Consider the following 20027-nt stretch of genomic DNA (forward strand, 5'->3'; position numbering starts at 1 on the left):
TCTGCCCCCAGTGCCTACTAATAAATGATTTTCTGCCACTTTAATGATAAAGAAAGAACATTTCAACATTCTGCTACCCTTATTATTTGTCATTTTTGTTGATATTTCTATTGAATACATCTTTCAATATTTTAACAATGGAACATTTATTTAGGTTGTTCCAGACCCAGCCTTTAGTGGTAAAGGTTTTGTTGTTATATTTCTATTATGTTTCCTTTAAAAAATCATTATCCTATTTAAATGGATTAAGTCAATTCTATAGGCATTTATCTTATGATATTGATGAAATTGATACATAGAGGGCAGTAGTACAAGTTGATTGGACTTGAGAACCTCTATTAGCACAGTTAAGTATAAATATTGTCTATATGTAAACCAAAGTACATGACGAGTGAGATTCTCTGACTTTTTTTCACTGTCTGCCCCTCAAGCCTGTGAGAAATGGAATATTTCTTGCCCTATCAGTAAACAAAGGATGTCACAGTCTTCAGCACTTGCAGCCCTCCGATGTGAGCCGGCGGGCCCTGAGGCACTCAGGATATGCAAATACAGAATGCAGGCCCCAGAGAGCTGAGGTGCATATCAAAGGAAGGATTTCAGTGAGCCCAGGCAAAGAAAAGCGCTGCATTCCTCACCTTGGGAGAGCTGGTTTTCCTTAGTTAACAATCACCTTTTGATGTTCCCCATTACCTGAGCCAGTCCCCTGCCGTGTCCCCTCCCCCCAGTACTTTAGCTCAGGGAGGAAGGAGCGCAGAGGGACTTGGCTGAATAAGGGGCCTGCGCGCCTCGGGAGGAGTTTTCAGCCGCTTTCCCCGCAGTCGGGAGGAGGGGCGCTGACGCCGCAGCCGGACCCTGCGCCTCCCTTGCCCCGTTTCCCCTCAGGACGCTCAGGCCGACCCCCTCCCCACGCCCACCAGGCCTCGCGAGCCAGGCCGAGGGCAGGGGCGAGAGGAGGGACCGAAGTTCCCGGGGACCAGACGCTGGAGGCCGCTCTTTCTGCACAGCAGCGGCGGGTGGCAGCGAACCCCTGCCCCTCAGAAGCTGGTCTTGTGCTGCCGCCCGGGCACCGGACCAGGCGGAGGGTCGGCGCCCACTTACCCGGCCCGCCGTCCCCGCGACTGTCACGGCTTCGGCCGCCGGGGCGCCTCCAGAGCCGGCAGCCTCAGTGAGGTCGCCCTCCCCTCGGGCTCCGGGGCAGTTCCGTGAAGGCGGAGGGAAGAGACCCCGCCCGAGCGGGGAGTTCCAGCTCTGAGGAAACGCGGGCTCTTTTCAGCGCGCAGTGGGTGGGACCGCTCTGCCCCGAGGCCTTCCGGGAGGGAGCGGGGCGGCGGGGGAGGGAGCCGCCAGGAGCGCAGGGCCCCGTCGGGGGTCCTGGAGGGGCGGCCCGGCCTGGGGGCCACGCCCACTGTGGCCGCAGCCCAGGTCTTTTTCCTGGAATCCTACACGAAAAAGTTAGAAAGATACAGTCTATAGTAAATATTCACAAATGATTGTTGCTGCTGTGCTCACTATTCTATTAAAGGTGTAAAATCCATAAAACACTTTAAGTTCAAAATTAAATATGAATTTTTACCTTTCTAATTATGTCTCTGATATTCACAGTTGTGGTTAATGAATCAGAGACTGTGGCATCACTAGTTAAAAATGAGCTTGTTAAAAAAATAGAACTCAGGCCCACCGGACCTACTGAATCACAATCTGCACTTTTACAATCTCCCCAGTGTACTTGTGTACCCATGAAGAGTTGAAAGGTCCATTTCTACCTCGGCATGTCTTTTCTGTATGAGAAATACACATTTTATCCAGTTTGATATAAAGAAAACACTCAAAAATGCATATGCCTGTGTTGAAACCATCATTTTATCATTTCTTTTCCAGACAAGTATAGTCTCTATACTGGTTTTGTGGATCACATGCCATACTCTTTTCTTGTAGTTAGAAATAAGGTAGAGAAAGTTACTTTGTAAAAAAAAAAAAAAATATATATATATATATATATATATATGTGTGTGTGTGTGTGTGTGTGTGTGTGTGTGTGTGTGTGTGTGTGTGGATAATTGAAGACACTCTTCTAAATTAAAGGCAGTTCTCTTAACTTGCTGTTTTCTTCTTGGGTCACATTATGAACTCTTCCCGTGGCCACATGGCGTGTGTACTTTTAATTTCAGGGACTGCTGACATTCCAGGATGTGGCCATAGATTTCTCTCAAGAGGAGTGAGAATGCCTGGACCAAGATCAATGGGAATTGTACAGGGATGTGATGTTAGAGAAGTATAGGAACCTGCTCTCCTTGGGTGAGGATACCTTCCTTCCAGAATTCCTTATCCAACCACAGGGTTTGGAGTCCTTCATTTGTAGAATGTCTCCTGAAATCGTCTGCTTCCTACAATAGGGTTTCAGATTGCAACGTTTCAGGAAAGATTGGGAGTTTGTGGGTATAATTTATCTTATTCTTTTAAAATTGCAGCCTCCCTTTTCATATACTTTGTAACTGCTTGGGATGTGTCTATATGAACTGTGTACTATATGCTTCTGTTATAGTCCTTACAATATTTTATTGTCTTATTTTCTGTTAACCATTTTCCATGGATTCTTTGGGCTTAAGGTATATTAAAAGGGAGACTGCGATTCTGGGACTTCCCTGGTGATGCAGTGATTAAGAATTCGCCTGCCAATGCAGGGGACCCGGTTCGATCCCCGGTCCGGGAAGATCTCACGTGCCACGGAACAACTAAGCCAGTGGGCCACAACTACTGAGTCTGCACGCCACAACTACTGAAGCCGGTGTGTCTTGAGCCCGTGCGCCATTTATTTTTTGGAGAATAAAACCACTTCTGAGTGATTACAATTTAGGCCAGCTAGTCAAAATGCTTTATCACCTGTTCTTCTAAAACACTGATCAATGGAACAAGTTTTACTAGGGATAACAGTGTAATTGTATTCTGGAGTTCATATGGGCAATATGGTTTATGACCTTGATGCTGGATCACGACATTTCAATGGTATAACTGCTATTAATTGTCTGTTTGTTCAACGATTAAAGTCTCACGTGATCTGAGTTCAGACTGGAGTCATCCTGGTTGGTTTCTGTCTATTGCAGATTTCTTCCAGTATGAAAGAAAGGACAAGAGCAATAGGGCTTACTTTACAAAATGTCTTCAAAGTAAATGATGATATAATCTACATTCAATTAATTTATACATACCCTACTGTAGAACAGGGTTCGTTACGGTGGCAGAGCCCGATAATTATGTAAAACTGAAACTTTTTCTGCACTGGTTCAAGTCCTCTTCCTAAGAATATGTTTATAATCAACATTCTTTCACAAATTACCCAATTTAATTCACCATAGCCTTCCTCATATTAACTAAATGGAAAATCCTAGGCTATATACAAATCCAGAAAGGCCAAAAATCATCAGCCCCCATGGATTATTACAACCCATTGCTGAGGCATTCAAATTACTTATTAAAGAACCACTATGTCCATCAACATCATCAATTTATATATTATTGCCCCAATGCTAGCCTTAACCCTGGCTCTCACAACATGAATTCCTCTTCCCATATCTTATCCACTAATTAGTAAAAATGTAGGCATATTATTTATATTAGCCATATCACACCTAGCCATTTATTCCATCCTCAGATCTGGATGAACTTCACATTCAAAATACTCACTCACTGGAGCTCTAGGAACAATAGCACAGACAATCATCTCATATGAAGTAATGTAGCAGTTATTCTATTCTCAGTCTTGCTTATAAATGGATCATTTACACTTTCAACAGTAATTATTACACAAGAACACCTATGACTAATTTTCTCCTGACCCCTACCCAGAATTTGATTATCTCCGCAGTAGCAGAAATCCAATGAAGCCCCACTTGATTTAACAGAAGTAGCATCAAAACCTGTATATGTCCTCAATGTAGAAAATGTAGCAGGCCCATTCACCCCGTCCCTCCTAGAGAATATGTCAATTTCCCTATAATAAACATTTCCACAGCAATCTATTTTTAGGAGCATTCGACAATCCCTAGGTGCCAGAATTATATACAGCCCAAGTCATCATTAAAACACATCTAACAATCTCCTTTCTATGAATTTGAGCCTCCTACCTACAATTTTGATATGATCAGCGCATACATCTCCTATAAAAAGTTTTTTTACCACTAACATTAACCCTATGTATATGAGAGTTTTCACTACTTGTCATCATACCAGGCAACCCACCACAAATTTAAGAAATATGTCTGAGAAAAGAGTTACTTTGATAGAGTAAATCATAGAGGTTTCAATGCTCTTATTCCGGGAATTGAATTCTTCCTAATAATTTTACATTCTCCACGCTACCTACCACATTACACCACATGCTATATAGTAAAGTTCTCTAAGTAAGCTTCAGGCCCATACCCCCAAACTATTTTTGTATATCCTTCCTGTGCTAATAAACTCTCATTGTTTTTACCATCATTCTGCTGACCATTTTCTCAGGGAATATAATTGTATAACAAGCTCACACTGGTTAATGGTATCCCCATTCTAATAAAAAAAACATGAACCCATAAGCTACAGAAGCATCCAACAAATATTTCCTAAAACAGTCCACCACATCAATACTACTTATAATGGCTATTTTCATTAATCTAATATACTCTGGTCAAAGAGCACAATGAATAACAAAAATGTTTAATAGAGCAGCATCCACCCTCATGACAATCGCCCTTGTCACAAAAGTAGGACTTTCCCCATTTCACTTCTGAGTGCCTGAAGTCACACAAGGCATCCCATGAACAGCAGACCTGATGCTATCAACATGACAAAATTGCACCCCTATCAGTTTTATACCACATGTCACCATCCATCAACCTAAATATACTATTAATCATAGTGATATTATAAATCATAGCTGGAGGCTGAGGCAGACTTCTCCATACTCACCTGGAAAATATTACACCCTCCTCATCAATTGCCCATATAGGATGAATAACAGCTATTATAATGTATATTCAGATTATAACAATCCTAAACATACTAATTTATATCATAACAACACTATCTTCTTCTTATTTATGCCCAGATCATGTACTACAAGAGTATCATTATCACACACATGAGATAAAACACCTCCCATCACAATCATTTTCCTCACCATTATAGTATCATTAGGACATTATAGTATCATTAGGACATCGCCCATCATTTGGGTTCTACCCATCATTTGGGTTCTACCCAATGAATAATTGGTTCTACCCAAATGAATAATTATCCAAGAGATAACAAAAATGACAACATCATTCTACCAACACTAATAGCCATCATAGCAGTCCTCAGCACATATTTCTACTTGCAGCTAACATACTCCACATCACTAACTATATTCCCTTCATTAAACAACACAAACACAAAACAATTTGAACATACAAAGAAATAACCTTCCTATCATTACCAATCATAATACCCACACGATTACTACACACAACACCCATTCTATCGGTGCTGGACTAGGAATTTAGGTTAGTTCAGACCAAGAGCTTTCAAAACCCTAAACAAGTGAAATTTACTTAATTCCTAAAAATAAGGATTGCAAGACTTTATTCTACATCAATTGAATGTAAAGCAAACACTGTATTTAAGCCAAATCTTTACGAGATTGATGAGTTTTAACCCCAGGCAACTTTAGTTAACAGGCAAATCCTCTGGTCAACTGGCTTCAGTCTACTTCTCCTTCATTTGAGAAAGAAAAAAAGAAAAAAAAAAAAAAAAAAAGGCAGGAAAATCACTGGCAGAATTGAATCTGCTTCTCTGAAGTTACAATTCAATTTGTTGATTCACCACAGGGTTTGCCAGAAAGAGGGCTCAATCTCTGTCTTTAGATTTACAGTCTAATGCTAACTCAGTCATTTTACCTCTGTTCATACACTGCTGATTATTTTCAACAAATCACAAAGATATCGGCATTTTATATTTACTATTTGGTGCTTGAGCTGGAGTAGCAGGCAGCACCTTAATTATATTAATCCAGGCTGAGCTATGCTGACCTGGACCGCTACTTGGAGATGCCCAAATCTGTAAAGTAGTCATAACAGTCCCTGCACTTGTAATAATTTTCTTTATAGCTGTACCCATTATGATTGCAGGCTTTGAAAACTGACTTGGGCCACTAATAACTCGGACAGCTGAAGTAGCATTTCCCCCAATAAATCATATAAACTTTTGACTACTTCCCCCATCATTCTTACTCCTACTCATATCACCAATAGTAGAAGCTGGTTCTGGTACCAGTGGAACCGTGTATTCAGCTCTAGCCTGCAATCTGGCCCATGCAGGAGCCTCTGTCGACCTAACTGTTTTCTCCTTACATTTAGCAGGTGTCTCCTCAATTCTTGGTATTATTACTTTTATTACTATAGTCTTTAATACAAAACCAGCAGTCATATCCCAATACCAAACACCATTATTTGTTTAATCTTCTCCAACTATAGCCATATTACTATAATTACCAATCTCAGTCCAAGCAGCCAGAATTGCCATGCTGTTAAGAGATAGAAATCTAAACACTACTTTCTTTGACCCTGCAGGAGGAGACCGAATCCTATACCAACACTTATTTTGATACTTTGCTCACCCTGAAGTCTGTATTCATGGCCTAACAGGGTTTGTTATAAACTCACATATCATTACCTACTATTTAGGACAAAAATTGCCTTTCAGCTATCTGGGAATAGTATGAGTCATGTCCCCTGGTTTTTTAGGAGTTCTCTTGTGGGCCCATCATATGTTTACCATAGGGATAGCTGTGGACTCAGGAGCACACTTTGCATCAGCTACCGTAATTACTTCTATCCCTACAGGAGTAGAAGTATCTAGCTGATTAGCAACTCTTTATTTAATTTTTCCTTTTCCTTTCATTTTTTTTTTTTTGGCTGAGTTGGGTCTTGGTTGCTGCGCATGGGCTTTCTCTGGTTGCGGTGAGCGGCAGCTACTCTTCGTTGCGGTGTGCGGCCCTTTCATTGCAGTGGCTTCTCTTGTTGCAGAGCACGGCCGCTAGGCGCGTGGGCTTCACTAGTTGTGGCTGGCGGGCCACAACTAGAGGGCAGGCTCAGTAGTTGTGGCACACGGGCTTTTTGCTCCGCGGCATGTGGAATCGTCCCAGACAAGGGCTCGAACCCGTGTCCCCTGCATTGGCAGGCGAATTCTTCACCACTGCGTCACCAGGGAAGTCCCTGGTTAGCAACTGTTCACGGAGGTAATACTATATGACCTCCCACTATATTATGAGTTTTAGGCTTTAGTTTTTCTTTTTACAGTAGGTGGTTTGACAGGAATCATCTTAGCCAACTCATCCCCAGACATTGTCCTCCAGGATACATTCTATGTAGTAGCACGCTTCCATGACCTAATGTCCACGGGAGCAGTCTTCACTATTATAGGAGGCTTCCTACACTGATTCCCACTATTCTCAGGTTATACAGTTAACTCAGCATGAGCAAAAATTCACTTCACAAGTATATTTGTAGTAGTAAATATGACTTCCTGCAGCACTTTCGTGGCCTCTCAGGGATGTCACTACGTTAGTCTGAGTACCCTGAGGGACGCACACCATGAAATATTTTGTCTTTAGGCTCATTCATCTCAGTAGCAGCAGTAATGCTAATAATCTTCATACTTTGAAAAGCATTTGTGTCTAAACAAGAAGTCTTAGCAGTGGAAATTGCTACTCCTAACCTAGAATGGTTACACGGATGTCCTCCACCATATCCTATGTTTCAAGATCCTACCTATGTAAACGTAAAATAAGGAAGGACTCAAGTCCTTTTCAACCAGTTTCAAGCCAACACCATAACAATTATGTCTTCCTCAATAAATGAGATAAAAGTAAAAAGTGATGTAGCTTTGTCAAAGTTAAATGATAGGCTAAAATCCTGTATATCACTAAGGCATATCAATTTCATCTAGGCTCTCAAGATACAACATCACCGATTATGGAAGAACTTTTACATTTTCTTCATCACACATTAATAGTGATTTTTAAAATAAGTTCTCTAGTCCTCTATATCATTTCACTAATATTGACATCTAAACACATATGCATACAATAGATGCACAGGTAGAGAAAATGTGAACAATTTACTAGCTATTATTGTAATCTTAATGGCCCTATCATCATTGTGAATCCTTTACATGATACATGAAATCAATAACTCTTCCCAAACCATAAAAAAACTATGGGTCAGTAATGATACTGAAGCTACGAATACACAGATTATGAAGATTTAAATGTTGACTCCTCTGTAATCCCCACATCAGAGCTAAAACCAGGAGAATAATGACTAATAGAAGTCAACAACCGAGTAGTTAGGGATAGTCATTGAATATTAGTTTCATCTGAAATTGTTGTACACTCCGGAGTTGTTCCTTCTCAGGCCTAAATAGAGCTGCTATCCCAGGACGCCTAACTTAAAGAATCCTAATATCAGCAGGACCAGGCCTATGTTGTGGACAAGAGAGCTCGTTTTCCTGAGTTCAAAGACAGGACAGAGGGATATGGCTGAGATATGGGGTGAATCTGGAGCCCATGGGTATGCACTCTCCAAGCTCCAGTATAGGAATGGGGCCTCTAGGGTCCCAGGCCACCCACCACGCCCTCTCGAGCAGGATCTGGGCAACATTCCCTGTCAGTGATGAGGCAGCCCTAGCACTTGTCACGCCCCGATGTCGTGTCCTATGTGGGCCCCATGCTCTTGGGACCACACCCCACACTCTGCAGGTCCATGCTACAGGGTCCTTCATGCCTCAGGAGTAGAGACCACACAGCAAGCAGTTCCCTCCCCAACCAGCAGGAGGAGGGGAGGAGAGCAGGGGCACCAGGGGAATCTCACTCAGACAACAACACCCCAGCGGTGCCAGCGGGGACAGTGATGATGCAGATGAGGCACAGACCAAGAGATGGGACCAGAGGACCCAAAAGGCAGCTGGTCAGGTCCTGGCTCACCTGCACCCCGGACACCTTTGTCCCGCATACACCCCCTTCCTCATACACCCTCTCCTTAAATGCAGATTCTTCAGATGCAAACAGGCAGAGCTTCAGACTGAAAGTCAGCTCTTCCAAAATGACCCGTCAGCAACCACTGCAGGATTCCACTCCAGTGGGTGCCCTGGAGTCGACAACTCAGGGACTGAAGTGGATATCGGTGCCAGGGGCAGTGGGAGGGAATGGGGAATGAGACTTTCATGGTTGTGGAATTTTGGTTTTGCAAGATGAAAAGTTCTAGGGATGGTGGTGATGGCTCCACGAGAAAGTGAATATATCTGATGCCTCAGAAACGTGCACTTAAAATGGTGATGATGGTAAAGGGTATGTGACGTGTGTTTTATTTCACTTAAAATAAATTCTTAAAATAATGTCTTGTTAACTGAGATTCCATTTCGACTCCCCTTCATCACAAATGTCGGAGGCCCAGACACAGTCCCCTACCTTAGGGGCCATCACGGTACCCTCACAGAGCACGTGGGAGACCATTCTTGGGGGGGGGGCTAGTCTGTGCTCACCTGACCTCTGTCCAGGGGGACCCAGGCAGTGGTGACCCCCATAGATTAGACATAGGATATGCTATAGTATTAATATGATACCACCAAGTGTTGTCACTCACCGGAACACAGAGCAGCAACCCACTCAAACATGCCTGACCTCATATGATTGTGACAAGATTAAGAGAAGAAAAGGAACCACAGGTTAATCAGGACAACACCCTTAATGCAGAGGTTGGAAATCTCAAAGGGGACAGGACACACTGCAGGCAAAGAGCGCATATGCGGTCTCCCCATACATGTGATCCTGACCCATGCAGGTATGGTGAGACCCACACAGTCCCCGCACCCTATACCTGGGGCCACACATCCACACTCACCAGGGTGACCCACCTCCCCAGACCCCTCCACCTGGGTCACATGTCCACAGTCCCAAGGTGACCTCACCTCCCCAGACCCTGCACCTGGGGTCACACGTCCCCTTGGTCAGGACACCATGGCTCTGCAGGGGGCTCCCCCAATGTGGAAACAAGCTGGGTCCCTGGGACCTCCCGGGATGGGAAAAAGCGTCAGGTGGGTCTCCTTTCCCCACACTTGTCCCAGAGGAGTCCTCCTCTTCTCACTTTGGTTCTGTGTGATTTTAACTGTTTTTAAAGCTTTCATACTAGAGTTGAACACACGACCCTGGTGCTGGCATGCTCAGTCCTTTCTCGTCTCACTTACATGTTGAGAAAACTGACAGGACAGCAGGGCTGAAAGCCGAGGGGCAGCTCTGGACTCTGCTGAGTAGGGACGGTAGACTGGAGGGAGAGCTCAGCAGCAGCCTCAGCTGTCACCCATCGGCCTTTTGCCCGATCTGCGTGCCCTGCAATCAATTGACCAGCTAAACCTGCTTCCCTATGCACCATGCACGTGCTGGTAAATTGGAATTATTGCCAGGTAGTCCTCCTGAGGATTCTCCATGAGCCCCAGGGAAGGTGAACCTTGCAGGGATTAAGACTAAGGCCCCGCCCATAGCACTGACCCTTGGGAGGACCAGGTCACCACACTCAGAAGAGAGGCTGTTACGTAGACAAGCCCAGCTCAGCTCCAGACCCCAGACATCTAAGCACTGACATTCAGATGCAGGCACGGAGCTTCCCAGTACTGAGGCCAGGCCGGGTCTCTACCCAGGTCCCCATAGTCCTAGCGTACACAGAACATGGTCAGGTCTAAATCTTCTTATTATAGACAACACATGGTCAGCTCTAAACATAATCAGTAGACAGGACATGCAGAGGTCTAAATCTACCATGTAGACAGAACTTGATCATGTTTAAACTAGCTTAGGGCTGATCTCATAGGAGGTACAGATCACAGACATGGGTCTCTCATCTTTGGACACCCACATCAGGAAACTGAACAAAATCTTTGTCATTAAACATTTCAACAGGCAAAACAGAAATGTTCCCAATTTCTCTGGCCGCCTGATGGTCAGGATCCACGGGCGAGCCACGGACTTCTTAGAGTGCAGCCCAGTCTGCTGCCAGGACAGACAAGAAGTGGCCTGGTTCCAGCCTCCCAGGCTTCCAGAAGGAGTCGGCCGCACTGGAAGCCCAGGCAGGAGAGTCCTGCATGGTCCGGGCCGGGAGATCCGGTCTGTCCATTCGGCTGGCCGATTCCGGGCGGGGCGCTCAGGGCCGCTGAGAGCCCTGCACTCAGGTCCTGCTTCCCTGCAGCGTGTGCGTGTGCGTGTGCTTGTGTGTGTGTGTGTGTGTGTGTGTGTGTGTGTGTGTGTGTGTGCGTAGAGGGGGCGGTGGCTGACGTGTCCCATGGTTCCCGTCCCGGGCACCGCGCTGTCTTCGAGGGGAGGCACGGGGAGAGGTAGGGGCACAGAAGCCGTTGGAGAGGAGAACCCACCGCGGAACTCCTTGCACACTGGCTCGCCCCACCCGGAGACCCTCCTGCCCATCGTGGGCCGCATGTCGCCCCCCAGTCCCCCACCCCCGAGGGCAGGGTGCCTGCTCTTTCAACAGCACAGGGTCTCACATGAAGGAGACCCATTGGGGGCTGTCACCCCCCGACTCCTGATGCTGTGTTTGGGGAGAATGAACCCCCTTGACTGGGCGATGGGACCCTGTGAGGAAAGAGGTGGCGGCCCCATCCAAGTCGGGGCCTGGCTGAGATATGAGAAAACAGGAGCCAAGGGCAGGGCCTGGAGGCCAGGCCAACAGGAGGGGCAACCCCAGCCTTGGCCGGGCTCTCCAACGGTGACATTGTTGCTTTAGGGGACCTGGGACAGGTGACTGAATGTAATGGGAGTCTAAACTGGACCCTGAATGGGGCTTAAAGAAGGTGTGAAGGATGTTACTGAGACAGTGACAGTCATTGGAAGACAAACTCTGTGTCAGGATATCCTGCTCCAACCATTTAAATCCCTGAGATCTGTGACCTTTACGTGGCTACGCTGGATTGTTAGAGCAGCTGCGTGCGGATATATCTGGGGCACAATTCAGTCTGCAGGCAACTTGCAAGTGCTTCCCGCAAACACACAGGTGTGCGCACAGGCAGGCACAGCACACACACAAACATATGCACGTGGACAGCACAAATATATTCACACACTAGCATGTGAACACACATGCACGCATATGCCCATGCACACACTAATGTGTGCAAGTGCACATACCTATGCACATCATATGTATGCAAACAGGCACATGCACAGGCATAGCACACACACAGGGAATAAAGTGAATCCGTAAAGCATTAACTCCTGAACACAAGTGAAGCTGACATGTATTTTTCCCTTTTCTTAGCCTTGATGTTTTCCACAACAAAAAGTTTAAGAAAAAAGTTACTGGCAAATGACTTTTGATTCATAGGACTTTCTGATGTTATTCCACAAATATTATGACAGTAGAAATGAATGTAGATATTACATGTGTCCACTAATGGATGAATGGAGAAGAAAAACACGGTCCATCAATACAAGGGGAGGCTATTCAGCCTAAAAAGGAAGGCAATTCTGACACAGGCTGCAGCAGGGATGAACCTTGAGGGCATTATGCTCAGTGATGTAAGCTAGACACACACACACACACACACACAAAAAAAAAAACAAACAGTGCTTGATCCACTCATACAAGGCACCTAGAGCAGTCGGAAACATAGAGACATAAAGTAGGATGTTGAGTGCCAGGGGCTGAGGGAGGGACAATGGGGAGTGAGTGTTTAATGGGGACTGTTTCAATTTTGCAGGATGAAAAAGTTCTGGAGGATGATGGTGGTCAGGTTTGCACAACAGTGTGAATTACTTCTTGACCCTGAAATGTGCACTTAAAAATGGTTAAGATAGTAAATTTTATGTTATGTATACCTGACCACAATTTTTAAAACTTTTTAAAAAACAACAGGAAATAGTCCATGAATACCACAAGATGCACAACTTCACTAACAACAGAGGGATTAAAGCCATAAGAAAAATACCGTGCATACACCTACCAGAATGGCAGACATGAAAGACATAGTATCAAATATCAGCAGGATGTGGAGCAATGGAAAGCCTGGTAGGCAACGGGGGGATGCAACCACTTCTGAAACTATCGGGCCTCAGATAGCGAAGTCCCTGCACAGAGACCCACAGTGCTCCTCCCAGTTGAACACAAACCCACCAGCCCTGCACCAGGACACACGGACATGGACTCGCAGCCACAGGAGCCAAACCTGAAAGAACCTGAAGGCCATCACAGGTGGATGCAGAAACGAACCATGCACGCTCCTATGAAGGAATATTCCACAGCAATGGAGTACATTATGTTTAAAGGTAGTAAAACTATAAAAATTATTTTTTCAAAAAAAAACTATATTTACAAGATGAAAGAATCTATAATTCTGGCACCTAGGGATTGTCGAATGCTCCTAAAAATAGATTGCTGTGGAAATGTTTATTATAGGGAAATTGACATATTCTCTAGGAGGGACGGGGTGAATGGGCCTGCTACATTTTCTACATTGAGGACATATACAGGTTTTGATGCTACTTCTGTTAAATCAAGTGGGGCTTCATTGGATTTCTGCTACTGCGGAGATAATCAAATTCTGGGTAGGGGTCAGGAGAAAATTAGTCATAGGTGTTCTTGTGTAATAATTACTGTTGAAAGTGTAAATGATCCATTTATAAGTAAGACTGAGAATAGAATAACTGCTACATTACTTCATATGAGATGATTGTCTGTGCTATTGTTCCTAGAGCTCCAGTGAGTGAGTATTTTGAATGTGAAGTTCATCCAGATCTGAGGATGGAATAAATGGCTAGGTGTGATATGGCTAATATAAATAATATGCCTACATTTTTACTAATTAGTGGATAAGATATGGGAAGAGGAATTCATGTTGTGAGAGCCAGGGTTAAGGCTAGCATTGGGGCAATAATATATAAATTGATGATGTTGATGGACATAGTGGTTCTTTAATAAGTAATTTGAATGCCTCAGCAATGGGTTGTAATAATCCATGGGGGCTGATGATTTTTGGCCCTTTCTGGATTTGTATATAGCCTAGGATTTTCCATTTAGTTAATATGAGGAAGGCTATGGTGAATTAAATTGGGTAATTAGTGAAAGAATGTTGATTATAAACATATTCTTAGGAAGAGGACTTGAACCAGTGCAGAAAAAGTTTCAGTTTTACATAATTACCGGGCTCTGCCACCGTAACGAACCCTGTTCTACAGTAGGGTATGTATAAATTAATTGAATGTAGATTATATCATCATTTACTTTGAAGACATTTTGTAAAGTAAGCCCTATTGCTCTTGTCCTTTCTTTCATACTGGAAGAAATCTGCAATAGACAGAAACCAACCAGGATGACTCCAGTCTGAACTCAGATCACGTGAGACTTTAATCGTTGAACAAACAGACAATTAATAGCAGTTATACCATTGAAATGTCGTGATCCAGCATCAAGGTCATAAACCATATTGCCCATATGAACTCCAGAATACAATTACACTGTTATCCCTAGTAAAACTTGTTCCATTGATCAGTGTTTTAGAAGAACAGGTGATAAAGCATTTTGACTAGCTGGCCTAAATTGTAATCACTCAGAAGTGGTTTTATTCTCCAAAAAATAAATGGCGCACGGGCTCAAGACACACCGGCTTCAGTAGTTGTGGCGTGCAGACTCAGTAGTTGTGGCCCACTGGCTTAGTTGTTCCGTGGCACGTGAGATCTTCCCGGACCGGGGATCGAACCGGGTCCCCTGCATTGGCAGGCGAATTCTTAATCACTGCATCACCAGGGAAGTCCCAGAATCGCAGTCTCCCTTTTAATATACCTTAAGCCCAAAGAATCCATGGAAAATGGTTAACAGAAAATAAGACAATAAAATATTGTAAGGACTATAACAGAAGCATATAGTACACAGTTCATATAGACACATCCCAAGCAGTTAGAAAGTATATGAAAAGGGAGGCTGCAATTTTAAAAGAATAAGAAAAATTATACCCACAAACTCCCAATCTTTCCTGAAACGTTGCAATCTGAAACCCTATTGTAGGAAGCAGACGATTTCAGGAGACATTCTACAAATGAAGGACTCCAAACCCTGTGGTTGGATAAGGAATTCTGGAAGGAAGGTATCCTCACCCAAGGAGAGCAGGTTCCTATACTTCTCTAACATCACATCCCTGTACAATTCCCATTGATCTTGGTCCAGGCATTCTCACTCCTCTTGAGAGAAATCTATGGCCACTTCCTGGAATGTCAGCAGTCCCTGAAATTAAAAGTACACACGCCATGTGGCCACGGGAAGAGTTCATAATGTGACCCAAGAAGAAAACAGCAAGTTAAGAGAACCGCCTTTCATTTAGAAGAGTGTCTTCAATTATCCACACACACACACACACACACACACACACACACATATATATATATATATTTTTTTTTTTACAAAGTAACTTTCTCTACCTTATTTCTAACTACAAGAAAAGAGTATGGCATGTGATCCACAAAACCAGTATGGAGACTATACTTGTCTGGAAAAGAAATGATAAAATGATGGTTTCAACACAGGCATATGCATTTTTGAGTGTTTTCTTTATATCAAACTGGATAAAATGTGTATTTCTCATACAGAAAAGACATGTCGAGGTAGAAATGGACCTTTCAACTCTTCATGGGTACACAAGTACACTGGGGAGATTGTAAAAGTGCAGATTGTGATTCAGTAGGTCCGGTGGGCCTGAGTTCTATTTTTTTAACAAGCTCATTTTTAACTAGTGATGCCACAGTCTCTGATTCATTAACCACAACTGTGAATATCAGAGACATAATTAGAAAGGTAAAAATTCATATTTAATTTTGAACTTAAAGTGTTTTATGGATTTTACACCTTTAATAGAATAGTGAGCACAGCAGCAACAATCATTTGTGAATATTTACTATAGACTGTGTATCTTTCTAACTTTTTCGTGTAGGATTCCAGGAAAAAGACCTGGGCTGCGGCCACAGTGGGCGTGGCCCCCAGGCCGGGCCGCCCCTCCAGGACCCCCGACGGGGCCCTGCGCTCCTGGCGGCTCCCTCCCCCGCCGCCCCGCTCCCTCCCGGAAGGCCTCGGGGCAGAGCGGTCCCACCCACTGCGCGCTGAAAAGAGCCCGCGTTTCCTCAGAGCTGGAACTCCCCGCTCGGGCGGGGTCTCTTCCCTCCGCCTTCACGGAACTGCCCCGGAGCCCGAGGGGAGGGCGACCTCACTGAGGCTGCCGGCTCTGGAGGCGCCCCGGCGGCCGAAGCCGTGACAGTCGCGGGGACGGCGGGCCGGGTAAGTGGGCGCCGACCCTCCGCCTGGTCTGGTGCCCGGGCGGCAGCACAAGACCAGCTTCTGAGGGGCAGGGGTTCGCTGCCACCCGCCGCTGCTGTGCAGAAAGAGCGGCCTCCAGCGTCTGGTCCCCGGGAACTTCGGTCCCTCCTCTCGCCCCTGCCCTCGGCCTGGCTCGCGAGGCCTGGTGGGCGTGGGGAGGGGGTCGGCCTGAGCGTCCTGAGGGGAAACGGGGCAAGGGAGGCGCAGGGTCCGGCTGCGGCGTCAGCGCCCCTCCTCCCGACTGCGGGGAAAGCGGCTGAAAACTCCTCCCGAGGCGCGCAGGCCCCTTATTCAGCCAAGTCCCTCTGCGCTCCTTCCTCCCTGAGCTAAAGTACTGGGGGGAGGGGACACGGCAGGGGACTGGCTCAGGTAATGGGGAACATCAAAAGGTGATTGTTAACTAAGGAAAACCAGCTCTCCCAAGGTGAGGAATGCAGCGCTTTTCTTTGCCTGGGCTCACAGAAATCCTTCCTTTGATATGCACCTCAGCTCTCTGGGGCCTGCATTCTGTATTTGCATATCCTGAGTGCCTCAGGGCCCGCCGGCTCACATCGGAGGGCTGCAAGTGCTGAAGACTGTGACATCCTTTGTTTACTGATAGGGCAAGAAATATTCCATTTCTCACAGGCTTGAGGGGCAGACAGTGAAAAAAAGTCAGAGAATCTCACTCGTCATGTACTTTGGTTTACATATAGACAATATTTATACTTAACTGTGCTAATAGAGGTTCTCAAGTCCAATCAACTTGTACTACTGCCCTCTATGTATCAATTTCATCAATATCATAAGATAAATGCCTATAGAATTGACTTAATCCATTTAAATAGGATAATGATTTTTAAAGGAAACATAATAGAAATATAACAACAAAACCTTTACCACTAAAGGCTGGGTCTGGAACAACCTAAATAAATGTTCCATTGTTAAAATATTGAAAGATGTATTCAATAGAAATATCAAGAAAAATGACAAATAATAAGGGTAGCAGAATGTTGAAATGTTCTTTCTTTATCATTAAAGTGGCAGAAAATCATTTATTAGTAGGCACTGGGGGCAGAAGATGCCTGATTTTATGCCTTTGCCATATTTGTGCAGTTGCTTCAACAAGTAACTTAGAGACAAAATGGAAAAACAAGGAGGTTTGTGCCTGAGATCATGTTGATGTGAAACCAGGGATGGCCACCTTGTGCCAGGTGAGTTCAGTTTACCTGGCAGGTAGACCGCAGAGCTCCTGGGAAGCAAGGGTTGGGATTTTTCTGCTGGGTGCCCCTTAGGTTCTGTGACTTGACTGACTGACTGTGAGTCATGTTTCGGGAAAGACCTGATCACAGGAAAAGGGTGGGAATAGAGTGCTTTGGGGAGCAGCTAACAACATTCATCACAGCTCACGGCCTGAATGAATTTTAAAGAAACAGGAAAACAAATGCTTCTTATGGAATCAGAGAATGTGAGGGCTGGACAACCCCAGAAAATGAGGAACACCCATCCCATTTTCCAGATGACAAACCAGAGGTCCAGCAAGGTGAAATCCCTCACCCAAGTTGCAACCGTCTCTCCTCCCCACTACGTGGTTCATGAAAGCAGGACTCTTCCTGTCTTGATCACTGCTGAACCCCAACAAGGGCCAGGCATCTAGCAGCTGCTCCAAAAATTTGGGTTGACTGTAGGAACAATGCTATTTCTTTCTTTCTCACTCTTATTCAGGATTGTGCCAAGAACTCCCCAGGTTGCAATGTAATACGATAAATGTAAATATTAATTGAGTTTTGTTGTGATGAGGACTTAGGCTTTGAAGGTAACAGACTTGGTTCAGATCTTGGTTCTGCCACTCCATAGCTGTTTGGCTTTGGGAAAATTACTAAACCTCTCTGAGATTATTTCCTCCTTTGTAAAGTGGGGATAAATCTACCTGAGCCAGCAGAGCACCTGCATGAGAGATGTGCACTAAATATTGGTCTTTCTCACTCTCCTAGGCCATCTCTCTGTTCTTCCCAGAGAAGCTGTACAGAACGATATAGTACTTTTTAAAAAAATAGTTAACTAATTAATTAATTAATTTGTTTTTGGCTGCGTTGGGTCTTCGTTGCTATGCGCAGGCTTTCTCTAGTTGCGGCAAGCGGGGGCTACTCTTTGTTGCGGTGCGCGGGCTTCTCATTGCGGTGGCTTCTCTTGCTAGCCTTAACCCCAATGCTAGCCTTAACCCTGGCTCTCACAACATGAATTCCTCTTCCCATATCTTATCCACTAATTAGTATAAATGTAGGCATATTATTTATACTAGCCATATCACACCTAGCCATTTATTCCATCCTCAGATCTGGATGAACTTCACATTCAAAATACTCACTCACTGGAGCTCTAGGAACAATAGCACAGACAATCATCTCATATGAAGTAATGTAGCAGTTATTCTATTCTCAGTCTTACTGATAAATGGATCATTTACACTTTCAACAGTAATTATTACACAAGAACACCTATGACTAATTTTCTCCTGACCCCTACCCGGATTTGATTATCTCCGCAGTAGCAGAAATCCAATGAAGCCCCACTTGATTTAACAGAAGTAGCATCAAAACCTGTATATGTCTTCAATGTAGAAAATGTAGCAGGCCCATTCACCCCGTCCCTCCTAGAGAATATGTCAATTTCCCTATAATAAACATTTCCACAGCAATCTATTTTTAGGAGCATTCGACAATCCCTAGGTGCCAGAATTATATACAGCCCAAGTCATCATTAAAACACATCTAACAATCTCCTTTCTATGAATTTGAGCCTCCTACCTACAATTTTGATATGATCAACGCATACATCTCTTATAAAAAGTTTTTTTTACCACTAACATTAACCCTATGTATATGAGAGTTTTCACTACTTGTCATCATACCAGGCAACCCACCACAAATTTAAGAAATATGTCTGAGAAAAGAGTTACTTTGATAGAGTAAATCATAGAGGTTTCAAGGCTCTTATTCCTGGAATTGAATTCTTCCTAATAATTTTACATTCTCCACGCTACCTACCACATTACACCACATGCTATATAGTAAAGTTCTCTAAGTAAGCTTCAGGCCCATAGCCCCAAAATATTTTTGTATATCCTTCCTGTGCTAATAAACTCTCATTGTTTTTACCATCATTCTACTGACCATTTTCTCAGGAAATATAATTGTATAACAAGCTCACACTGGTTAATGGTATCCCCATTCTAATAAAAAAAAAACATGAACCCATAAGCTACAGAAGCATCCAACAAATATTTCCTAAAACAGTCCACCACATCAATACTACTTATAATGGCTATTATCATTAATCTAATATACTCTGGTCAAAGAGCACAATGAATAACAAAAATGTTTAATACAGCAGCACCCACCCTCATGACAATCACCCTTGTCACAAAAGTAGGACTTTCCCCATTTCACTTCTGAGTGCCTGAAGTCACACAAGGCATCCCATGAACAGCAGACCTGATGCTATCAACATGACAAAATTGCACCCCTATCAGTTTTATACCACATGTCACCATCCATCAACCTAAATATACTATTAATCATAGTGATATTATAAATCATAGCTGGAGGCTGAGGCAGACTTCTCCATACTCACCTGGAAAATATTACACCCTCCTCATCAATTGCCCATATAGGA

The sequence above is a fragment of the Eschrichtius robustus genome, chromosome 1, assembly GCF_028021215.1.
Source record: "Eschrichtius robustus isolate mEscRob2 chromosome 1, mEscRob2.pri, whole genome shotgun sequence".
Classification (NCBI taxonomy): Eukaryota; Metazoa; Chordata; class Mammalia; order Artiodactyla; family Eschrichtiidae; genus Eschrichtius; species Eschrichtius robustus.